Here is a 15,639-nt window from a genome sequence, read left to right as displayed (position 1 = left end):
TTGCGGATTGTTTCTCCGTTGATGACCAAGGTGTTGTGTTCTTTGGAGACCGTCTAGTGATTCCCAAGGTACGCAACCTGAGGCGTTTGATCCTTAAGGAAGCTCACGAATCTCCTCTCACCATTCATCCCGGTAGTACTAAAATGTATCAAGACCTACGCCAGTAATTGCGACGTCTGTCGTCGTGTTAAAGCAGAGCATCAACGGCCTGCTGGCACCCTTCAACCTTTGGCTATTCCTGAATGGAAATGGGATAAAGTCGGTATGGATTTCATTACCGGGTTTCCCAGGACCAAGAGAGGGAATAATGCTATCTTCGTTGTTGTCGATCGTCTTTCCAAAGTAGCCCACTTCCTACCTGTTCGTGAGAGTATAACCGCGAGCCAGCTAGCTGACTTGTACATCTCCCGAATAGTGTCTCTTCATGGTGTTCCATTGGAAATTAACTCAGACCGTGGAAGTCTCTTCACCTCTCGATTTTGGGAAAGTTTCCAAAATGCTATGGGAACTCGTCTCTCCTTTAGCACCGCCTTCCACCCTCAATCAAGTGGCCAGGTAGAACGAGTTAATCAAATTCTAGAGGATATGCTCCGAGCTTCTGTCATCTCTTTCGGCATGGATTGGGAGAAATGCCTTCCATTCGCCGAGTTCGCTTACAACAATAGTTATCAAGCTAGCTTGGGCAAAGCTCCTTTCGAGGTTCTCTATGGACGAAAATGTCGAACGCCTCTTAACTGGTCAGAAACCGGGGAAAGACAACTCTTTGGCCTGGATATGATTCAGGAAGCAGAAGAGCAGGTTCGCGTTATTCGTGAGAAATTGAAATCAGCCCAATCTCGTCAAAAGAGCCAATATGACCGCAAACATAAGGCTATGACTTTTGAGGTTGACGAGAAGGCTTACCTTCGGGTTACTCCTTTAAAGGGAACCCATCGATTCGGTATCAAAGGCAAATTGGCTCCTCGTTACATTGGACCCTTTCGCATTCTTGCCAAGCGAGGAGAAGTTGCCTACCAATTGGAACTACCTCCGCACCTCTCCAAGGTTCATGACGTCTTCCACGTTTCTCAACTCAGGCGTTGCTTCTCGGATCCTATCCGTGGAGTGGACCACGAAATGCTTGATCTCCAAGGTAATCTCACATATCAGGAATATCCCGTTCGAATCCTTGATCAAGCCGAGCATACCACTCGACGCCAAAACATCAAGTTTCTCAAGGTTCAATGGTCACACCATTCCGAGAAAGAAGCTACTTGGGAAAGGGAGGATCGTCTTCGACTTGAGTACCCCACCTTCTTCCCAACGGATCCTAAATCTCGGGACGAGATTCTTTTGAGTGGGGGTGAGTTGTCACATCCTAGCTAGTTCATGCATTAGAGTGTTGCATCATGTCTACTTTTCACAGAAAGTTGAAATGGGGATGACAGAAACCCCCAGCACCCCCCCTGAACACAACTAGGGTTTACTAAAATCCTTTTCAATGAACCTGAAATGCCCTTCATAAATGTTCACCATCTTTGGTCCTGGCTAAACCCTCTGCCAAAAATGGTTTCATATTTTTGGAGACTATTCTGGATTTTTGCACCAAGCCATAAGTATTTGCATTTGGGCAATTTAAATCCTATAAATATTTTAAAATGCCCAAATAATCTTGAAGGTATTTTTAGGCTGTTGAGAATATTTTCAAATGTGCCTCTGAATATTTTCAGGTTTTTCCTAAATGGAATAGTATTTCTACTATTTCAAAACACAGAACAGAAACAAATAAAAAGAAAAACAGAAAGCAGAGAGGGAATCTTACCTGGCAGCCAACTGGCCGGCCCAGCACTGTGCTGGCCCGCGCCAGTCAGCTGCTTCCTCCCGCCAGAGCAGGCAGAGAGGTGAAGCCGGCATGCCCGAGCTTGCCACGGCGCCACCTGCTTGCCGCTTCGCCCGTGGACGAGCTGGACGACCTCCACGTCGCGCCCCCGAGCCCCTGGACACCTCCATTCGCCCCCTGCACCTCTCCCTCGCCTCTCTCCACCATGCTCGACGCAGCCGCTGCCACCTCGCCGACGTAGCCGTAGCCACCGCCGTCTCCGCGTCACCTGACCCTGTCCAGCAGCTCTGCCGTCGCCTTCTCCTACGAGAAGGTCGGGCCCCGAGCGCTCGCTTGCCCCGAAGCCACTGCTTCGACCTCGCCTTCACCGCCCACCGCCGGAGATCCCCTTCGCCGTCACCACCGCAACAGTTCGTCCCCGACAGCACCGCCTAGCTCATCGCCTTTGCCGTGAGCTTCTGCCCCTTCCCCTTCCTCTCATTCTTGCTGCCGCCCTCTGCCTCGACCGCAACAAGCAGCACCGCACGCGCCGCCGCCGAGCTCGTCGCCGACGATGCTCCGGCCACCCTACGGGCACGCCACCATGCCCAACGAGTTCACCTCGTCACGTAGGCCACGTAGGACCTGGCCTTGAGCCTCCAAGAGCACCACAACGACGGTCCGACCTCACCCATACCCCGGGAGCCGCACAGCTCGTCGCCGGCGCATTTCCGGCGACCCCGAGCTTCACCTCCACCACCAATCAACGCAGGTTGCTCTCAGCTACGCGTAGGTGCCATCCGCCGCCCCTTTGGTCGCCGGAGGAGGAATCCCGCAGCCTCCGCCGCGTCTGGACGTCACCGGCGGCTAAACGCCGGCGAGTCAGCGCGGTTTGACCATGGGTTTGACTCCCCAAAGTCACTGACAGTGGGGCCCGCCTGCTAATTAACCTGAGTTAGAGTTAAATTAATTCTAATTAGTTTAGCTAACTAACAGTGACACTGACACAGGGGACCCACACGTCAGGTTTGACCTGGACCGCCCCGTTGACCGCTGACGTCATCATGACACACTGCTGACGCAATAAGTAATTTAATTACTGGAATTATTTCTATACAGGAAATTCCAGAAAATATCACAAACTTCAAAAAATCATAGAAAATAATCTGTAGCTCAGAATGAAAAGATTTATATATGAAAAATGATCAGAAAAATCCATTCTATCCATCTGTACTGGTTTCATGCATGTTTAAGAAAATTAACCTGCTGTTTAATGCAGAACAAGATAAAGCACTAATAAGGGCCATTTATGAACTTGGAATTTGAATCTTTGATTCAAAATGGTCCAAACCCATCTGGTCTTAGTTGCATTAGCCCAATATATTCATTTTGCCATGCCTCATGCATGCATCATATTGTTGCACTTTGCTTGGTGTTGATTGTGCTTCGATGTGTTCTTCGTGGTAGGTTCTGCCTCCGAGGATATTCACGAGTATCCAACTGAAGGGCAGTATTCCACCACCACTCCGTCAGGCAAGCAACCCATTGATCATTTCGATACAAACCCATCTTCTCGCTTCTGCTCTCATTTACTGCATTAATACAACGCGATTCAAACTGCTGTGTGTTGCGGTAGTTGAACCCACCTTCCTTTGCATGATCTGTCATTGCCACAGTAACTAGATGAAACCCACTAGCATGTGTAGGAGTTGATTGAGCCATGTGGTGTTCCTACAATGCTATGCTTGCTACGCTTAGAGTCGTGTCAGGTCTGGCTCATCAGGGTGATGAACTAGAGTGAAAGCGTGTGTCGGTAATGAGAGTGAGGTGTTGAATACGTTTTGGCAAAGGTATCGATGAGAGGCCATGTAGGAGTACATGGTGGGTTGTTTCATTGAGACCGTCACTAAGAACTAAGATCTGTATGCGTGATTTAAGATTTAGCTACTACCACGCATTGGGCCCGAAACCAATGGACCCCCTCGGCTTCTTGATCACCCTTGTCCTCTGTCCAGGAGTTGCACGTAGTTTCTGGTGTTTGTAGCAAGCTAGAGGCCGTGGACAGCGCTGACCCGAGGGGTGGGCTGTGATGCGGTAGGCTCGTGGCCCGGTGTACCGAGTCGCCCGTTTGGTGTCTCGGGAACCCTGCACACATCGTTCGGGGCCGTATGTGGAAACCTCGGCCGGACTCCCTGCGGATGGAACCTGAATAGGCGATAAACCTGGACTAGAGACTTGAGTGTTTGGTAGGATGTGGCCGACACCCACGTTGGGCTTCCGCTTGAAGGTTGCCGAGTACACGTCGTGTAACGACGGTAAGTGGTGAGAGCGTGTGTGATGAAGTACACCCCTGCAGGGTATAAAACTATTCGAATAGCCGCGTCCGCGGTAAAGGACTACTTGGTCGCTTATGCAGTTCATAGACAAGTAAATGGATACTACTAAAAGCCTCAAGATAAGTGTGAGTACCGCGGATGGATCTCTCGTGGGATGACGAGGGAGGATCCACGGTGGAGTATTGAGATGGTGATTAGTGGACTCGTGTGCGAAAACTATTTTACAAGTGGTGTCTCGTAGGATAGCTTAGCCAAGAGTCAAAGCTGGCTTGCTGCAATAACCCCACTACCTTCTTGAGAATGAACATGTATAGTGGGATTTGTTGTAAGACTTGCTGAGTACCTTTGTACTCATGTTGCTTCAATTACTGTTTTCAGACGACAACACCGCCCCTACCGATGGGTTCTATGGACACTTGACTGGCCGGCATGTGTTTCACATCGTTCCTGTGTCTGTCCCTTCGGGGAAATGTCACACGGTGGCATCCGGAGTCCTGCCTAGCCTGCTACAGCCCGGGTTCCCGGAGTCCTGTTAGCCCAGTGCTACAGCCCGGATTCACACGCTGCTGACCGACACGTTCGATGTTGATTCATGTATGCCTGTCCCCATACGTTAGTGCCGCTTTGGGTTCACGACTAGCCATGTCGGCCCGGGTTCTCTGTCATATGGATGCTAGCGACATTGTCATATACGTGAGCCAAAAGGCGCAAACGGTCCCGGGCCATGGTAAGGCGACACCCGTGGGAGTACCGTGCGTGAGGCCGCAAAGTGATATGAGGTGTTACAGGCTAGATCGGTGTGACTTAGAATCGGGGTCCTGACATAGATCGTGTCCACATCGGTGTCCCTGTGCTGTGGAGTTTCCGCTACGACGTTGTTCCGCTGCCGCATAGTTGTTATGATCGAGGCCCCTTTATGTTCACTAAATAATGTACATATTGTTCAGCCGCACTGTGTGTGCCGCTTGGCCTCGACCCCTGTTGTAATATAAACTCTGATCCGCTAGCATCAATAAAGCGGTTGTTTTCTGTACCAAGATGTTGTGTGTTGCTAGAGGACATGGTCTCTGGGCTGGCAATGCATGGTAAACCGGTCGCTCTGAGCCAGGGTGCCACGTACTATCATCTTTCAACTTGTTTTTCTCTAGGAACATATCAAAAATAAACTGGGAGCTACATCGCAAGCTATTGATCTACAACATAGATATGCAAATACTTTCAGGACTAAGTTCATGATAAATTAAAGTTCAATTAATCATATTACTTAAGAACTCCCACTTGGATAGACATCCCTCTAGTCATCTAAATGATCACGTGATCCATATCAACAAAACCATGTCCGATCATCACATGAGATGGAGTAGTTTTCAATGGTGAACATCTCTATGTTGATCATATCTACTATATAATTCACGTTCGACCTTTTGGTCTCAGTGTTCCGAGGCCATATCTGCATATGCTAGGCTCGTCAAGTTTAACCCGAGTATTCTGCACATGCAAAACTGGCTTGCACCAGTTGTATGTGAACGTAGAGCTTATCACACCCGATCATGACATGGTGTCTTGACACGACGAACTATCGCAACGGTGCATACTCAGGGAGAAAACTTATACCTTGAAATTTAGTGAGGAATCATCTTATAATGCTACCACCGTACTAAGCAAAATAAGATGCATAAAAGATAAACATCACATGCAATCAAAATATGTGACATGATATGTCCATCATCATCTTGTGCCTTTGGTCTCCATCTCCAAAGAACCGTCATGATCTCCATCGTCACCGGCTTGACACCTTGATCTCCATCGTTGCGTCGTTGTCGTCTCGCCAACTATTGCTTCTACAACTATGGCTACCGCATAGTGATAAAGTAAAGCAATTACATGGCGATTGCATTTCATACAATAAAGCGACAACCATAAGGCTCCTGCCAGTTGCCAATAACGTTTACAAATCATGATCATCTCATACAATAACTTATATCACATCATGTCTTGACCATATCACATCACAACATGCCCTGCAAAAACAAGTTAGACATCCTCTATTTTGTAGTTGCAAGTTTTACGTGGCTGCTACGGGCTTCTAGCAAGAACCGTTCTTACCAACGCATCAAAACCACAACGAATTTTCGTCAAGTGTGCTGTTTTAACCTTCAACAAGGACCGGACGTAGTCAAACTCGATTCAACTAAAGTTGGAGAAACAGACACCCGCCAGCCACCAGTGTGCGAAGCACGTCGGTAGAACCGGTCTCATGAACGTGGTCATGTAATGTTGGTCCGGGCCGCTTCATCCAACAATACCGCCGAATCAAAGTAAGACGTTGGTGGTAAGAAGTATGACTTATCGCCCACAACTCTTTGTGTTCTACTCGTGCATATCATCTATGCATAGACCTGGCTCTGATACCACTGTTGGGGAACACGGTATTTCAAAAAAATTACCTAAGATCACGCAAGATCTATCTAGGAGATGCATAGCAACGAGCGGGGAGAGTGTGTCCATGTACCCTCGTAGACCAAAAGTGGAAGCGTTATGTTAACCCGGTTGCTGTAGTCGAACGTCTTCACGATCCAACCGATCCAAGTACCGAACGTACGACACCTCCGTGTTCAGCACACGTTCAACTCGATGACGTCCCGCGAGCTCTTGATCCAGTAGAGGGTCGAGGGAGTGTTCCGTCAGCACGATGGCGTGGTGACGGTGTTGGTGATGTGATCCGCGCAGGGCTTAGCCTAAGCACGACGAAGCTATGACCGGAGGAGCAAACTGTGGAGAGAGACGCCGCACACTGCCTGGAACAATTATTGTATCTCCAAGGGGTGCCCTGCCCACGTATATAAAGGAGAGAGAGGGAGGAGGCCGGCCCTAGGGGGCGCGCCATAAGGGGGGAGTCCTACTAGGACTCCTAGTCCTAGTAGGATTCCCCCCCTTCTTTTCCTTCTCATGGAGGGGGAAGGGGGGAAGGAGAGGGAGTAGGAGAAGGAAAGGGGGGTGGGGCCCCCTTCCCTAATCCAATTCGGCCTCCTCTCTTGTGGGGGGCGCACCAGCCCTTATGGGCTAGTTAGCCTCCCTCCTATGGCCCATATCTTTCCCTGGGGGTTCCGGTAACCCCTCCGGTACTCCGGTATGTACCCGATACACTCTGGAACCCTTCCGGTGTCCGAATACTACCTTCCAATATATCAATCTTTACCTCTCAACCATTTAGAGACTCCTCGTCATGTCCGTGATCTCATTCGGGACTCTGAACAAACTTCGTTCAACAAAACACATAACTCATAATACAAATCGTCATCGAACGTTAAGCGTGCGGACCCTACGGGTTCGAGAACTATGTAGACATGACCGAGACACATCTCCGGTCAATAACCAATAGCGTAACCTGGATACTCATATTGGTTCCTACGTATCCTACGAAGATCTTTATCAGTCAAACCGCAATAACAACATACGTTATTCCCTTTGTCATTGGTATGGTACTTGCCCGAGATTCGATCGTCGGTATCATCATACCTAGTTCAATCTCGTTACCGGCAAGTCTCTTTACTCGTCCTATAATGCATCATCCCACAACTAACTCATTAGTCACATTGCTTGGAAGGCTTATAGTGATGTGCATTACCGAGAGGGCCCAGAGATACCTCTCTGATACTCGGAGTGACAAATCCTAATATCGATCTATGCCAACCCAAAAAACACCTTCGGAGACACCTGTAGAGCATCTCTATAATCACCCAGTTATGTTGTGACGTTTGATAGCACATAAGGTGTTCCTCCGGTATTCGGGAGTTGCATAATCTCATAGTTAGAGGAAAATGTATAAGTCATGTAGAAAGCAATAGCAATAAAACTTAACGATCATTATGCTAAGCTAACGGATGGGTCTTGTCCATCACATCATTCTCTAATTGTGTGATCCCATTCATCAAATGACAACACATGTCTATGGTTAGGAAACTTAACCATCTTTGATTAACGAGCTAGTCAAGTAGAGGCATACTAGGGACACTCTGTTTTGTCTATGTATTCACACATGTATAAAGTTTTCGGTTAATACCATTCTAGCATGAATAATAAACATTTATCATGATATAAGGAAATATAAATAACAACTTTATTATTTCCTCTAGGGCATATTTCCTTCAATCAGATGCTAGGTTTACCTCTCTCCCGCATGATGCAACTCCGTGCGTGCTCCACCCTCATCGCCGCTGCTGCTAGTCCCCGTTCCTAGCTTCGGCCGCCTCCTGCCCCGACCCGCTTGTTGCTGGCCGTATCCCGCTTGTCCTCGCCCTGCTTCGTCGCTGGCAGGCCGTCTCCCCCTCGTCCTCGCCTGGATCTGCCGCCAGCCGGCTCTCCCTTGCCCGGCCACCGCCGGCTGGCCCTCTCCTGCCCGGCTGCCGCACGGCCTTCTCCTGCCTGGCCGCCGCCGGCTCGGCCTCCTCAACTGGCTCCGCCCCCGCCCGGCTCGGCCTCCTATTCTGGACGCGAGCGGCTGGTTGCCGCCCCTGCCTCTTGCCTCGCCCCCTCTCGATTTGGCTCGCATCGCTCGATCTTCCACTCGCCTCGTCCGCTCGCGTTTTGGGCTCGGGTGCGCCTTGGCCCGATCTAGATCGGGTCCCTTCTGCCTGTTGACTTCCAAAAAAGGAAGATAAAAAGGGAGATGTCTCAGTATGTCCTCTTCGGGCTATGTGGCTGCTCCTCAATGCTTGGTGATCTTTGATGGCACCAACTATGCTGAGTTTGTGGGCTTCATGCGTATCCATATGCGCGGTCTTCTTCTGTGGGGTGTTCTCTCTAGAAAGGTCCCCTATCCGCCATGCCCTGTTGCTCCTGTGGTTCCTACACCGCCAGTGCCGCCGGTTCTTGCCGCTGATGCTTCTCAGGCTGATCGAGATGAAGCCAAGGCTCTCGATGATGCTGCAGTTGATTGTTCTGATCAGCAGATGTCAGGTTATTCAGATGCTCTTTCTGTCTATCGAGATGATTTGTCTGCTTACACTCAGTGGTGCAATGATGATGCTCGTGCTGCTGCTGTTCTCACTGCGAGTGTCCTCCCTCAGTTTGCTTCCGAGTTCAAGGGCCTAGGCACCATTGCAACGATGTGGTCCTATCTTTGTCAGTGATATCAGCCCTCTGGTGATGCTCTCTACTTATCTGTGGTACATTAGGAGCCTGCTCTTTAGCAGGGTGACTCTTCTATTGATGAGTTCTACACGCAGAGTTCTGCCATCTGGCGCCAGCTTGACTCTCTTCGGACAGTTGTTTGTGGATCATGTCGCTGCTGCCAGACTATGCGGTCCGACCTGGAGTTTTGGCGTATCCATGAGTTCTTATCTCGCCTCCGCTCCGAGTTTGAGCCTTGACGTGCTCACTTGCTTACTTGTGGTCATGTTCCTATCTCGGAGGTCCTTGCTAAGCTTCGTGCTAAGGAGACCTGCCTTCATTCTGCTGGGTTGCTTGTTGTTCCTTAAGTGTTGGTTGCCCGTGCTCCTGTGCCGTCTGCTCGTCTCACAGCCCCACTGCTCCTGCCCACACCTTCAGTGGGGCTGGGTTGCCCTCCTTATGTTGAGAAGGGTCGGTTGTGCCATGACACCTTCTGTGGCTACTGCTCTAGGCCAGGTCACCCAGAGTCTGATTGTTGCCAGAAGCAGCGAGACCAGAGGCGCTCCCCTTCTAGTGGGACTCCTGTGTCGTCATCGACTTCGTCACTCACTGACCAGGACATTGTTTGGCTCAAGCGCCTTCTGGCTTCCTCCGGTTCTTCATTGACGAGTTCTGCTGCTGTTGTGACTGCTTTCACCTCTTCATCATCGCCGGCATCTACACCGTCAGGTACATCTTCATGGGTTCTGGACTCTGGAGCTTCCTTTCATATGTCTTCTGATTCTTCCGCGTTGTCTTCTCTTCGACCTCTTGATTCTCCTATTAATGTTCTTACTGCCGATGACACATCTCTTCATGTTGCTAGTCATGGTATTCTTTCTACTCCATCATTTTCTATTCCTAGTGTTTCACATGTTCCCCGCCTCACCATGAATCTTTTTTCCGCTTCCCAACTTACTGATTCTGGTTGTCGTGTCATTCTTGATACCGACTCTTGCTCCAATCAGGATCGTCGCACCAAGGCTTTCGTTGGTGCTGGCCCCCAGCGCCGTGAGTCAGAGGGCCTTTGGGAGGTTGACTGGCTTTGTGTTCCTTCCACTTCCACCACTTCTGCCAGTTCTCATGCTCTTGCTGCCTCCTCATCTGCGTCCTTCCAGCAGTGGCATCATCGCCTTGGTCACATCTGTGGCTCTCGCTTGTCATCATTGGTGCGTCAGGGCCTCTTAGTGTCTATCTCTGGAGATGTTTCTTTACATTGTAATGGTTGTAGACTTGACAAATAGACCTAGTTACCTTATCCTACTAGTGAATCGGTATCTCAGCGTCCTTTTGACTTAGTTCATTCTGATGTCTGGGGTCCTGCTCCCTTTGATTCGAAAGGTGGTCATCGCTACTATGTTTTGTTTATTGATGATTTCTCTGAAGGAAATATGCCCAAGAGGCAATAATAAAGTTGTTATTTTATATTTCCTTATATCATGATAAATGTTTATTATTCATGCTAGAATTGTATTAACCGGAAACTTCATACATGTGTGAATACATAGACAAAACAGAGTGTCCCTAGTATGCCTCTACTTGACTAGCTCGTTAATCAAAGATGGTTAAGTTTCCTAACCATAGACATGTGTTGTCATTTGATGAACGGGATCACATCATTAGAGAATGATGTGATGGACAAGACCCATCCGTTAGCTTAGCATAATGATCGTTAAGTTTGATTGCTATTGCTTTCTTCATGACTTATACATATTCCTCTGACTATGAGATTATGCAACTCCCGAATACCGGAGGAACACCTTGTGTGCTATCAAACTTCACAACATAACTGGGTGATTATGAAGATGCTCTATAGGTCTCTCTGAAGGTGTTTGTTGGGTTGGCATAGATCGAGATTAGGATTTGTCACTCCGAGTATCAGGGAGGTATCTCTGGGCCCTCTCGGTAATGCACATCACTATAAGCCTTGCAAGAAATGTGACTAATGAGTTAGTTATGGGATGATGCATTACGGAACAAGTAAAGGGACTTGCCGGTAAGAGATTGTACTAGGTATAAGGATACCAACGATCGAATCTCGGGCAAGTAACATACCGATGACAAAGGGAATGACGTATGTTGCCATTGCGGTTTGACCGATAAAGATCTTCATAGAATATGTAGGAACCAATATGAGCATCCAGGTTCCGCTATTGGTTATTGACCGGAGATGTGTCTCGGTCATGTCTACATAGTTCTTGAACCCGTAGGGTCCGCACGCTTAACGTTCGATAACGATTTGTATTATGAGTTATGTGTTTTGGTGACCGAACTTTGTCCGGAGTCCCTGATGAGATCACGGACATGACGAGGAGTCTCGAAATGGTCGAGAGGTAAAGATTGATATATTGGAAGGTTGTATTTGGACACCGGAAGGGTTCCGAAGTGTATCGGGTACATACCGGAGTACCGGAGGGGTTACCGGAACCCCCCGGGGAAACATATGGGCCATAGGAGGGAGGCTAACCAGCCCACAAGGGGCTGGTGCGCCCCCCACAAGGGAGGAGGCCGAGCTGGACTAGGGAAGGGGGCGCCACCCCCTTTTCTTCTCCTACTCCCTCTCCTTTCCCCCTTTCCCCCTCCATGAGAAGGAAAAGAAGGGGGGCCGAATCCTACTAGGACTGGGAGTCCTAGTAGGACTTCCCCCTTATGGCACACCCCCTAGGGTCGGCCTCCTCCCTCTCCCTCCTTTATATACGTGGGCAGGGCACCCCTTGGAGACACAACAGTTGTTTCTTAGCCGTGTGCGGTGCCCCATCCACAGTTTACTCCTCCGGTCATAGCGTCGTAGTGCTTAGGCGAAGCCCTGCGCGGATCACATCACCAACACTGTCACCATGCCGTCGTGCTGACGGAACTCTCCCTCGACCCTCTACTGGATCAAGAGCTCGAGGGACGTCATCGAGCTGAACGTGTGCTGTACATGGAGGTGCCGTACGTTCGGTACTTGGATCGGTTGGATCGTGAAGACGTTCGACTACATCAACCGCGTTAACATAACGCTTCCACTTTCGATCTACGAGGGTACATGGACACACTCTCCCCGTCTTGTTGCTTTGCATCTCCTAGATAGATCTTGCGTGATTGTAGGAATTTTTTTGAAATTGCATGCTACGTTCCCCAACAGTGGCATCCGAGCCAGGTCTGTGCGTAGATGATATACACAAGTAGAACACAATGAGTTGTGGGCGATAATAGTCATACTGCTTACCACCCACGTCTTATTTTGATTCGGCGCTATTGTTGGATGATGCGGCCCGAACCAACCTTACATGACCATGTTCATGAGACTGGTTCCACCGATAGACATGCAACTTATTTTGCATAAAGGTGGCTGGCGGGTGTCTGTTTCTTGAACTTTAGTTGAATCACATTTCACTACGGCCGGTCCTTGTTGAAGGTTAAAACAACACACTTGACGAAAAATCGTTGTGGTTTTGATGCGTAGGTAAGAACGGTTCTTCCTAGAAGCCCGTAGCAGCCACGTAAAACTTGCAACAACAAAGTAGAGGACGTCTAACTTGTTTTTGCAGGGCATGTTGTGATGTGATATGGTCAAGACATGATGTGATATAAGTTATTGTATGAGATGATCATGTTTTGTAGAAGTTATCGGCAACTGGCAGGAGCCTTATGGTTGTCGCTTTATTGTATGAAATGCAATCGTCATGTAATTTCTTTACTTTATCACTAAGCGGTAGCGATAGTCGTAGAAGCAATAGTTGGCGAGACACAAAATGCTACGATGAAGATCAAGATGTCAAGCCAGTGACGATGGAGATCATGACGGTGCTTTGGAGATGGACATCAAAGGCACAAGATGATGATGGCCATATCATGTCACATATTTTGATTACATGTGATGTTTATCCTTTATGCATCTTATTTTGCTTAGTACGGTGGTAGCATTATAAGATGATCCCTCACTAAATTTTAAGGTATAAGTGTTCTGCCTGAGTATGCACCGTTGCTACAGTTCGTCGTGCCGAGACACCACGTGATGATCGGGTGTGATAAACTCTACGTTCACATACAACGGGTGCAAGCCAGTTTTGCACGTGCAAAATACTCAGGTTAAACTTGAAGAGACTAGCATATGCAGATATGGCCTCGGAACACTGAGACCGAAAGGGCGAACGTGAATCATATAGTAGATATGATCAACATAGTGATGTTCACCATTGAAAACTACTCCATCTCACGTGATGATCGGACATGGTTTAGTTGGTGTGGATCACGTGATCATTTAGATGAATTGAGGGATGTCTATCTAAGTGGGAGTTCTTAAGTAATATGATTAATTAAATTTAATTTATCATGAACTTAGTCCTGATAGTTTTTGCATATCTATGTTGTAGATCAATAGCTCATGTATAGCTCCCCTATTTTATTTTTGATATGTTCCTAGAGAAAAATAAGTTGAAAGATGATAGTAGCAATGATGCAGACTGGGTCCGTGATCTGAGGATTATCCTCATTGCTGCACAGAAGAACTATGTCCTTGATGCACCGCTAGGTGACGGACCTATTGCAGGAGCAGATGCAAACGTTATGAACGTTTAGCAATCTTGGTATGATGACTACTTGATAGTTTAGTGCGCCATGCTTTACGGCTTAGAACCGGGACTTCAAAAATGTTTTGAACGCCACGGAGTATATAGGATGATCCAAGAGCTGAAATTGGTATTTCAGACTCATGCCCGTGTTAAGAGGTATGAGACCTCTGACAAGTACTTTGGCTACAAGTTGGAGGAGAATAGCTCAGCTAGTGAGCATATGCTCAGAATGTCTGGGTACTACAATTGCTTGAATCAAGTGGGAGTTAATCTTCCATATAAGATAGTGATTGACAGAGTTCTCTAGTCACTATCAACAAGTTACTAGAACTTCGTGATGAACTATAATATGCAAGGGATAATGGAAACGATTCCCAAGCTCTTCGCGATGCTGAAATCGGAGAAGGTAGAAATCAAGAAAAAGCATCAAGTGTTGATGGTTGACAAGACCACTAGTTTCAAGTAAAAGGGCGAGGGAAAGAAAGGGAACTTCAAGAAGAATGGCAAGCAAGTTGCCACTCCCGTGAGAAAGCCCAAAGCTAGACTAAGCCAGAAACTGAGTGCTTCTACTTCAAAGGGAATGGTCACTGGAAGCGGAACTACCCCAAATATTTGGCGGATAAGAAGGATGGCAAAGTGAAAGGTATATTTGATATACATGTTATTGATGTGTACCTTACTAATGCTCGTAGTTGCACCTGGGTATTTGATACTGGTTCTGTTGCTCATATTTGCAACTCGAAACAGGGGCTACGGATTAAACAAACATTGGCTAAGGACGAGGTGACGATGCATGTTGGAAATGGTTCCAAGGTCGATGTGATCGCCGTCGGCATGATACCTCTACATCTACCTTCGGGATTAGTTTTAGACCTGAATAATTGTTATTTGGTGCCAGTGTTGAGCATGGACATTATATCTGGATCTTGTTTGATGCGAGAAGGTTATTCATTTAAATCAGAGAATAATGGTTGTTCTATTTATATGAGTAATATCTTTTATGGTCATGCACCCTTGATGAGTGGTCTATTTTTGTTGAATCTCGATCATAGTGATACACATATTCATAATATTGAAGCCAAAAGATGCAAAGTTAATAATGATAGTACAACTTATTTGTGGCACTGCCGTTTAGGTCATATTGGTGTAAAGCGCGTGTAGAAACTCCATGCTGGTGGGCTTTTGGAATCACTTGTTTATCAATCACTTGATGCTTGCGAACCATGCCTCATGGGCAAGATGACTAAGACTCTGTTCTCTGGAACAATGGAGCGAGCCACTGACTTATTGGAAATAATACATACTGATGTATGCGGTCCGATGAGTGTTGAGGCTCGTGGCGGGTATCGTTATTTTCCAACCTTCACAGTTGATTTGAGCAGATATGGGTATATCCAGTTAATGAAACACAAGTCTGAATCATTTTGAAAAGTTCAAAGAATTTCGGAGTGAAGTGGAGAATCATCGTAATCAGAAAATAAAGTTTCTGCGATCTGATCGCAGAGGCGAATATTTGAGTTACGAGTTTTGGCCTTCATTTAAAACAATGTGGAATAGTTTCACAATTCACGCCACCTAGAACACCACAACGTAATGGTGTGTCCGAACGTCTTAACCGTACTTTATTAGATATGGTACGATCTATGATGTCTCTTACCGATTTACCGCTATCATTTTGGGGGTTATGCATTAGAGACAACTGCATTCACGTTAAATAGGGCACCGTCTAAATCCATTGAGATGACACCGTATGAACTATGGTTTGGCAAGAAACCAAAGCTATAGTTTCTTAAAGTTT

Source organism: Aegilops tauschii, chromosome 5, assembly GCF_002575655.3.
Source record: "Aegilops tauschii subsp. strangulata cultivar AL8/78 chromosome 5, Aet v6.0, whole genome shotgun sequence".
NCBI classification, from domain to species: domain Eukaryota; kingdom Viridiplantae; phylum Streptophyta; class Magnoliopsida; order Poales; family Poaceae; genus Aegilops; species Aegilops tauschii.
This window is presented reverse-complemented; position numbering follows the sequence as displayed.